A 9,430-nucleotide genomic window follows, 5' to 3' on the forward strand; every position below is an offset into this window, starting at 1 on the left:
GTATTGACACCATGCGCTTGTAGTACGTTTAGAGTTATTCTTGTTTTAAATTAACTGATTATTTTCTCAATCTAGCTGGTAATTTATCGTATAGAAACATTTGTTATGTACTACACTCAATAATGAATTTCTTCATTTTCCTACATTTTACTCTGACTTAACACTGTTTAAACCACCAGACAACAAGCGTATTTTTATGAGTCAAATGTCATCCAGTGAAAAATGAACCGTTCCTACTCACTTTGTCACTGAAGGCATTTTTTAGGGCACGTTACTTTTTTGACTTTGAAAATAACACCTGGCTTCCTAGCGCATTTTCGTTCATAAATATACACTCCAAACGCATGCTTGACCTTAGTTTGAATGTTATTCATGATGCTATTCCTGGTAAATGGAAAGCAAAAATACAAATTTAAAAAACAACTTCAACCTCAGGTTCCAGTTACATTTCTCAGATGAGCTGAATTTTCTACTTTACAAACTTGAAAATGCCATTATTTCAAATACCCCAAAGCGGTTTTAAACAAACTCTCCACTTACACCATACCACTTTTGGTCACGTGTTCTTAATAAACTGACCACACTTGTATTCATATACAGAGCGTAATTTTTATAGTTACATTCATATGCTAATTTAGTATGTTGTGGCATTACCTTAGCTACAAAGCTGTAATATATTTTGTAAACCGCTATTGTAAATTAGGTCTTGTGCCTTGTCTAGGACTGAGCAACATTAAAAAGATGCAACGTCTCGGGTATCGAGGAGATACACCTCATCTTACAGCAATTACTGCAAAGGAAACACAAAGGTGCAATTTCGATTAAACTCGCAAAAACGCCAGAGATCGGGCCGATTGATGGGGCGCCTCGCCGTCGACAGTAAAGTGAGCTTCTCTTAATCAGGTCTACATTCCAAATGAGCGCATAGTTATACAAAAGTAAAAAAATGAATATAAACGCTCGATAAGGATTTGAGTCTCCGTAGGCTTCTTGTTGCTTCGTTGATGCGTCTTGGAGCGTCTTGGAGCGCAGTTACTTTTACATTCGGGTGGCATGAAGACAATAAACCATCAAAAGACATAAAACAAACCACTTTGTCGGGACTGAGTGCAATACTTGTTATGACTATGAGTTGTTGGTCGGTGTTTAGTCTTTCAAGTGTACATTTTAGGTTGGACGTTCGAATCGGAGAACGTTTTACAAAACCGTGTCGTGCGTATACGTACAGACGGAGTGAAAATATCGGCTTAAAGTAATAGTCATGAACGTAGTTTGGAAAGTAAAACAAAAAATGCGCGGTGAATGAAGTGCAAAAATAGTTAAATTAACAGTCGTGAACGTTGTTTGAAAATTTGATGCAAGGTAAAACAAGTGACATAATCCATTATCTTTGTAGAGCGTTTCCTCAAAACAAAGTTGAATTGGTTCTGTACGATGAGATTAACTATTTACCACGAAGGTCAGCCCATTTTACCTACATACAAAGGATCAAAGCAATTGAGCTAGTAGTTTCCAGGAAAATACCAAAAATGACAAAAACTATTATCATAAAATTGAAAATATCGCCACGAAGTACGTATGAGCCAAGTATCGAAGCAATTGAGCTGATAGTTTTCTGCTAAACATTTAGAATTGAATAGTTGATTGACAAGGCGAAAAAAATACCTGGAAAGTCATTAATATTAGTTGGCAAATCCAAGACATTGGTTTGAAAGTCGGAAATGTTTTTTAAGATCATAGAAAAAGATGTGAAAAAGTAAAAGTGCAATAAGCTAGTTGGAAATTTGTAGTAGTTGGGAAACAAGTTAAAAACTTTGGTATGAAAGTCATAAAAAATGGTACGAAAGTTAAAGCAAATGACAAAATCGTTATAGTTGCTTGGATAGTTGCCACATGACCAAGCACACAACATATTTCGTTACATGCATGTGTGATTCAGAATGTACAAATATGTGTTATGAAATTGTTATGATAGACCAAACATTTATTATGCACAAAGATATGTAACATACGCATATGTAAACTCAAACATTAAACAGTAAACAAAATATTAATGTTAATACACATAGATCAAAGTAATGGTAAGTTTTCACTAAATTCTATTAAATTCTAAGGAGTTCACCCAGAATAATATAAATCATTGTAATAAACCACTACTGTGGCAAATTAGCAATATCCAGATTTGTTTGTGTGTCCGTGCAACCGAGGATTCTTTCAATGACATTTCTCACATAAGAAAAAAAGACACAGACAAATGAGCGTAGCCAGTTCGCGGAGCAGAAACACACACCTTCCATAGAGAAAGGTTCACATAACGTGTAACACAAATCAGCCACGTGTAACATCACAAAACAGTTTATTAAGTCACGAGCCCCTACAACATAATATGCACACCGGACATTGTTCCAATTCACCAATCAGCAGCCTCCACATAGAACCGCAGTTTAATAATGTTTCATGTCATATTAACTTGCTCGTTTAATCAATGTCCTCCAGCAAACTTTATATGCGTGTTTGTTTAATCAGGTCGCATGCCATATGCACCTACTCGTAGACACCATCCAATCAGTGACCTCCACCAATTAATATACACGTGCCGTTTATTCAGGCATAGAGCATGGCATGCCATACCCAAATGTCACTATTTTCATAGGTTCAATGAGAATCTGTAGTATTTATGGTAGAATAAAAGAAAAATATATCAGTGAAATTAAATATTTTAGAGCTCACAAATGTGTTATAACCTATATTAACTTTGGCGTAGTTTTTGTAAACAGGATAATTAAAACAGTATCCATATGTTTATATAGTGTCAATGAATTCAGGCACTATTGAAATACGCTTTAGACGTTTTCAATACGTTTAGACAAATATATTTATTACAGGATTTAATACTTTTTGGAGCGCTCGATAAGTCTGACAAATATGTTTGGGCACTGATGAATTATTTACTAGCTGTCGGGAAACGCACGATATACTAAAAAAGATAAAACAGACTGAACATTAGAATTTATTTTAATCCTTTTAAATAAATGTTCGTAAACAAATTAAATAATTTAGTGCTATGAGGTACGTTTCGTCTATATGACAACAATGACTAATAAGGCAGTCAAGTGGTAATCACCATTTAATAAAAAAAAAGAAAAAAAATTGATCGGCCATTATTGAATGTAAACCTTCATCTGGTGTGCAAGTACATCCATTGGAAGCCACATGAGCAAAACACCTAGCGAAACTAGTTTTTCTTTAATTTGGGCATACACAGTGAAATTACACATTTCAATGAAATGCGCATTCTTTGTGACCTTGATGACAAAATTTGTTTAAAAATGCCGTTAATCTTTTAAAAATTTAAAAAAAAATTGCACGTATTTTCAACAAAATATTGTTGATTGTTGTCGGCAGTGATGGCTATAATCTGTTGATAAACATCGTACACAGTTGTAAAAAGCGATGGTAAAACTAGATGTGTTTGCAAACTTTCGTTTCGTTTTCGTTTTTCCTACCAACCCCGGCTGTTAAAGGTTAGAAAAACTAATCAAATGAAAGTGAAAGCCTGATATGCATTACCAGACTGTTGTAAGAGTTCAATATGTAATGCTAAGAAATAAAATCAATAGTATTATTGTAGTCAAAATACAACCACCTTGAACGTATTCAAATCTCATGGTCTTGATGAGACATTGCCTATTTTTTTCTCTTCAAAAAAGTGATTACCTATCCATTACAGAAAAGGAGTAAATGTTATTTGAGCTGATGAGACAGAAAAAGGTAAAACTGTTTATTCGTCATTCATATGACGGGTTTCCCTTTTGTAGGTCAACAGTCTCACAATTATTAAAATTGTTTGAGGAGGTATGTGTGAATGTTGTTAAACATTGCCCCACATATTATTTATCTCAATATTTCGAACGATTTGATATTGCACCTCGCATTCATGCAGTCTTCATAGCAACCATTTTTACAAAATTGTGATTTTAATAGCGTAACAATTATCGACAAATCTCCATTACGCAGTTTTTTTGTGCTCATGAATATTCATTAATTTTTAGATCAATGCATCCTGAAAAGGGCGATTTCTGTATTTTGAGGGCAAGAGTTTGGAGGGGGGATTGGTTATTGCCGGACAATGTACAGATCCACTGAACCATTTGGACAGTCACACAAATAGATAATTTGTTGTGTTACATGTGTTTATTTCATGCCACTATTTGTGAGAAACTCTTTATGAAACATCGTGTGATAATAGGTGATTTTCCGTACAATTGCGAGATCTCGCGAGATGCATGAAAGACGCGCGTCGAACGTCTGCCGCAAAAATCGAACGATTTGATTTTGAACTAGAATTTCTTTATTTCGCAGCTTACATTGACCGGCCGATCTTCGACAGAGGAATATTGCTTCCGAATACCCTCACTTAATCGAAATTGCCTATCATCAAATGTGGACAGCACATTATTAAGCATGGAAATGTCCCCGAAATACTTTCGCGTTTGTCGAATCTCACGCGATGTTTGACGCCACTACGACGCCATGACCTTTGTTTGTCCTGTTTTTACGTTCGATTTCACGCATAACGCGTGATTCTCGCAGTGTACGGAAAATGGTCTATTCTGACAGTTTTATAGTATGCAATGTTTTGCATGGCATCATGACTGAGTAAGAGGAATTATTGGTATAACCGGTGTATAACATCGCGAAGTAAGATATGTCACGTCGTAACTTTGATGATCGCTTGGAAGATGTATTTATTCGCGCATTACTGTAAATGAAAACGTTTTAGAAGCTGATGGTATGAATAATAAATTACAACAATACGTCAAATAATTACGAGGTCTATTTTTTGAAGGAGTAAGTTTTTTTGAGTAAAAAACATCATGAATGTGGTGAACATATTTTTAGGTGAAACGTTTCAAATTCTTTTCAAACTTTTACAATAGACATTGCAACAATAAGTTGTTTGTTTCTGTTTTTAGTCTGCAGCATTTTCATTTTCATATTTGTTGTAACGCAACGCTACGCAATACATAGCTATTAATGCAAAAATGAAAAACAAACAAACAAACGACAAAATCAAGCAAATATTGGGCAGGGAGCCCCTAAGATCCGACTGCTTGGGGCAAGGTCAAGTTCGCTGACCTTGAGAATGACCACCCTGAGAATGGTGATGATACTCTCAAATTTAGGGAGGGGGGGTGTGAAATCCTTGGCCCAAATGAAGGTCAGGAAGGCTGCAATAAATACATAATTAAATCTCTCACGTCCTACACGTAATTTCTTTTAAAAATAAATTTATAATAAATCTCAGCATATACACCAAATTGAATTCGTTTTTTTATAAATAGCCCAGAATGTACAAATTAAATGCATATTTCAAAAACACATCCCTTCACTCTCAGGTAATCAACAAATCTTCAAAATCCTATTTAATGATGACAAATTTATAATCCTTGCAATCACAAAATCAAACAAAGCATTATAATTTCACATTCTGTTATTCTAGTGGAAATATTTAGTACAGTAATAATATTATCATTGTTATATATTGTTTTTCCAATATAGTCATTTTAACACGTTCACTTTTATATTCCTTTTATGAAAGATATTTGAAAGAGAACCCTGACTTCAGAACAGACAAAAATCATCGCTCTATTGTGGTAAACAAGTTGAATAGTGTTATGCTTGTTGTCAATGGAATACCTGAATCACGCGTTTTAAGGGAAGAACATAAATATTCATATTCATCGAGAGAGCGCCAATAGTGGCCAAATTGCGAAATGAGGTCATAACAGCTTAATATCCTACTCATGCTTACGTCTGAACAGCAAAGAATGACGTAGACCACGCCCATATGCATAATTATTGAAATACCACAGTTTACCAGTATCAGCATTTCTGTCTCCCAATCACACAGGAGTGGTATCAGTGTTGGCACATCACATATTGAAGCAAGTAAGGTGATGACTTGTTTCATTGTGTATAACATTACCGTTTATTAATGACGTGGTACCTTAAACTGCAGCATACTAATCGTACTGTTTTTTATAATTTCAGCATTTACACCAAACATGAGAACACTGTTGATCTTCGCTTTATTATTCATTCTGGTAATCAATATACAAGGCCAGGAAAACCCAGAACCTGTAAGTCCATTACTGTAACAGTTGTTCACACTTTCCATTGTACCCTGCTTATACTTACACTATTTGGTTAGGAATATTAAAAAAAATTGTGTGTTAAAAAAATCTAGAGCAAAGATGGCCTCTCGCCTTGTCAGCAAAATACGTCTGCTTACAGGCTAATCTGTGTGTAGCTATTTATATCTAACTGCTGATGTTACGTAGAATGTAGATTAATTTGAGCGTCGTATTATTCCCCTGTTTTGTTATAAAATACTGAGTAACACATATATGAATGGTCATACTAACTAATTGTTTATAACGTGTACTCTATCTGACTGCTTTGTACGTTTTTTTGAGATTTGTTTGGCGGCGTGGCACATGTTATATTATGTGTGTATGTGCTGTATATTATGTGCTTCTATAATACTAGTGCTGATGTCATTCTTCTCTATATTTATGTTTTTTATATTTTATCTTGAAGTATTTGTACATATATTTTCAACGTACGCTATTTGGTACGACCAACAAGTGTCAGGGAGGGCAAACAGCATAGTGATTGTTACAACAGTCGTCCCGTACCCTGCAAATGATGGGGATGCTGAAGGCACTTTTAGAAATTCATTCATTGAGCATGCAACCCTGGTCAAAGCACCATGTGCATGCGTACATTCTGGTTGATACTAGGATATCTCATTAAATTGATAAAATTGCTTGTTACATACTTTTCTTGAAAGTTATTTCCCACACAACACATTTCAACAACAAGTAAATCTACATTGCTGCCTGCCTGTGCTACGAAAATTGTCTCGATCACTTATAATAATTTTAGTCGACAAAGTTTATTAAAATAGTTGAAAATATCTACCTGGCCAGTGTATGGTCGACTCTCACGAATGGTTTGTTTTCCCAAATTCACTAACGGTTGAGTTCCATTTGAGTTAGACGAATCTCATATCAGACTCAGTAAACGATACCAAAAGAATTTTGCAGTAGTACTTAAGAATACAATTCAACACGCGTGTTTATATGCAAACTTCTGTGTTTGTAAACAGATGACCGATTCTATGGGCTTTTGAAATTGCCAGCAATCCTGATTCAATATGTGTGACAAATAAATACGACAATGCAAAACTCTAGGTGTCGAAAATGTATTTAAAGATGTAGTAGAGGTTATTGCTATTGCATTTGCATAGCAAATTTCTGAAGTAACATATTCTTTGAATCCATCAAGTTATCTACTTTTAGAAAGCTTATTTTTCGAGTAATATGAAATAAATATTCCAACAAACAAATAAATGGAGCCGTGTAATCACGTGATCGCTGTGCAAATAGAGAGAGGTTATTTTCGAAATCGAAATAAGCCCACATAAAAGATGTTTGTGGTACTTGGGATACTGTAAAAGGCTTGAATTACATTTTCTAGTTCGTCTACTGTTAAATGACCTAGATTTTGACCTCAAAACACTTTTTAAAAACATCGTCAACGTTGTTTTGAAATATGATACCATGTGTCAGAGTTTCCAAACGGGAAAGTTGTAGACAAACTATCTTTGCCAGATTTCATTAGCAGCTATCAGAGAATACCTATGCCTAAAATCACCGTCATGGAGCAGCTGGAAGTCGAGATCAACTCTCTAGATTAACCCCAAATACCGATGTTTTTTATGCGTGAAAAATCACAAAAAAACATAAAACACACTGTATCTCAGATGTACTCAAAATGTATTACCCTCTTAAACCATCGCTCTATATTCTTATAAGAGAATGAGGAGAAAAGGTGAATTTGATATTTTCAAAGAAAAAAACAAACTCTCTACTACATCCTTGAATACTATCATTGAGTCAGCCAATCTGTAGTGAGTTTGTATACTCATTATTACATTCACCGTGTATTTAAAAGTGCATTCGTCAATGGCCATGGTTCTATGTATTCATGTATTATAACGATGTTATATCCACGAACAAATGTCGGTATAACTATTATATTATATTTTTTTTAATAGGACACAGACGTCGGAATTTTGGAACAAGGTTAGTTAAATATAAAATTTTTATATTGCCGTGCCTTTTCAAATTTCAATAATTAATTGTAAATTATATCATTTTAGATATAGACGAGCTGGCATCGGATTTACAGGTACGTCTTTGATGATACTCCACTTACCATATTAAATATTATTGCATCTTCAGTCGGTCGAGTACGAGTTCCATGAAATCGATCTAATCCTTTTTTTTTGTTTACTTGTGTTATGTTATGTTTCGTGGAACAGAAATTTGAGGATGTAGATTCCGGTAAGTAGCTATGTCTTGTGTGACTGACTGACTACATGCTAATAATGTGTGGATCAATAGAAGGCGTTGCATAGTAAGGAGTGATGAACATATTATCGGGCATGGTATTATTAATACACACAAATATATCCTAATAGATCTGTGGATATCATTAAAAGTAATCCATAATTCACACACAAACATCAGTATATCTTAGATAACACGCCAACTATGCACCTCCAGTAACATATGTTCTAATTTATCGTTTGGCTTTATTGAGTGTCAGTGATATGATCTCCTTTATATGGTGTTTACCATACAAATGAATGTCGAAAAACATTGACAGGTTATCGTAACGTGTATATTTACACGGCATTTAGTTACTGTTTTTGTGGACTCTGGACCAGAAACCGCTGAATTAGGCAGCAGAAGTAACTGCCTGTTCAAATCAGTGGGGTTACTCGTTCATTCGTCAATAATGCGATTGAGTGGGTGGGTCCAGTTTGTACACAGCTCACAAAAAGATAGCGTTATGAGATCTATGCAAATTTGGGTCGAAAATTCAAGTCAGAGTCGTAATGATTAATTAGGTTTGTCGTTGTACTTATTTTTGTTTTTGTCTCGACCCACTGTTGGAGGCAAATGGACAATGAGATTATTTTTAACTTAGTTTGTTGCTTGATGCGAGGTACACGAACGTATGCCGGAATAAAAGAATTAATGAATGTAATAAGCAATGCACAGATGCATGTAATGTGGTAAATATGGGAGAATAAATACAATATTTCAATAATGCATTTGTGATTTAAATAGTTATAACGATAAGCACACTTTTAACGGCAATTTCATTTTGTGTTTTTTTTCAGTGGTACTCAGAAGCAATGGAAGAAAATAATGCTACATACAATACCAGGACTCCTCTTTTTCCTGTTCAAACGCAGTATTCATGAACCAGCATAGTAGTAGATATTAGCATACTAGGTTTTCCTGTATAGAAATGTGCATGTATCTGCTTATGAAATCGAACAAAAAATGTA

At 34.7% G+C, this 9,430-nt stretch overlaps 1 long non-coding RNA gene across 1 annotated transcript; it reads left to right on the forward strand.

Moving 5' to 3' along the window:
* The first annotated feature begins 5,868 nt into the window (after positions 1-5,868).
* LOC102807971 (uncharacterized) lies at positions 5,869-9,430 on the forward strand. The gene is made up of 6 exons (XR_013421140.2): positions 5,869-5,952; positions 6,055-6,143; positions 8,126-8,153; positions 8,231-8,259; positions 8,393-8,414; positions 9,260-9,430. It is a non-coding gene; the product is annotated as an uncharacterized LOC102807971 (long non-coding RNA).

Source organism: Saccoglossus kowalevskii, chromosome 14 (genome assembly GCF_978046115.1).
Source record: "Saccoglossus kowalevskii chromosome 14, keSacKowa6.1, whole genome shotgun sequence".
NCBI lineage: Eukaryota > Metazoa > Hemichordata > Enteropneusta > Harrimaniidae > Saccoglossus > Saccoglossus kowalevskii.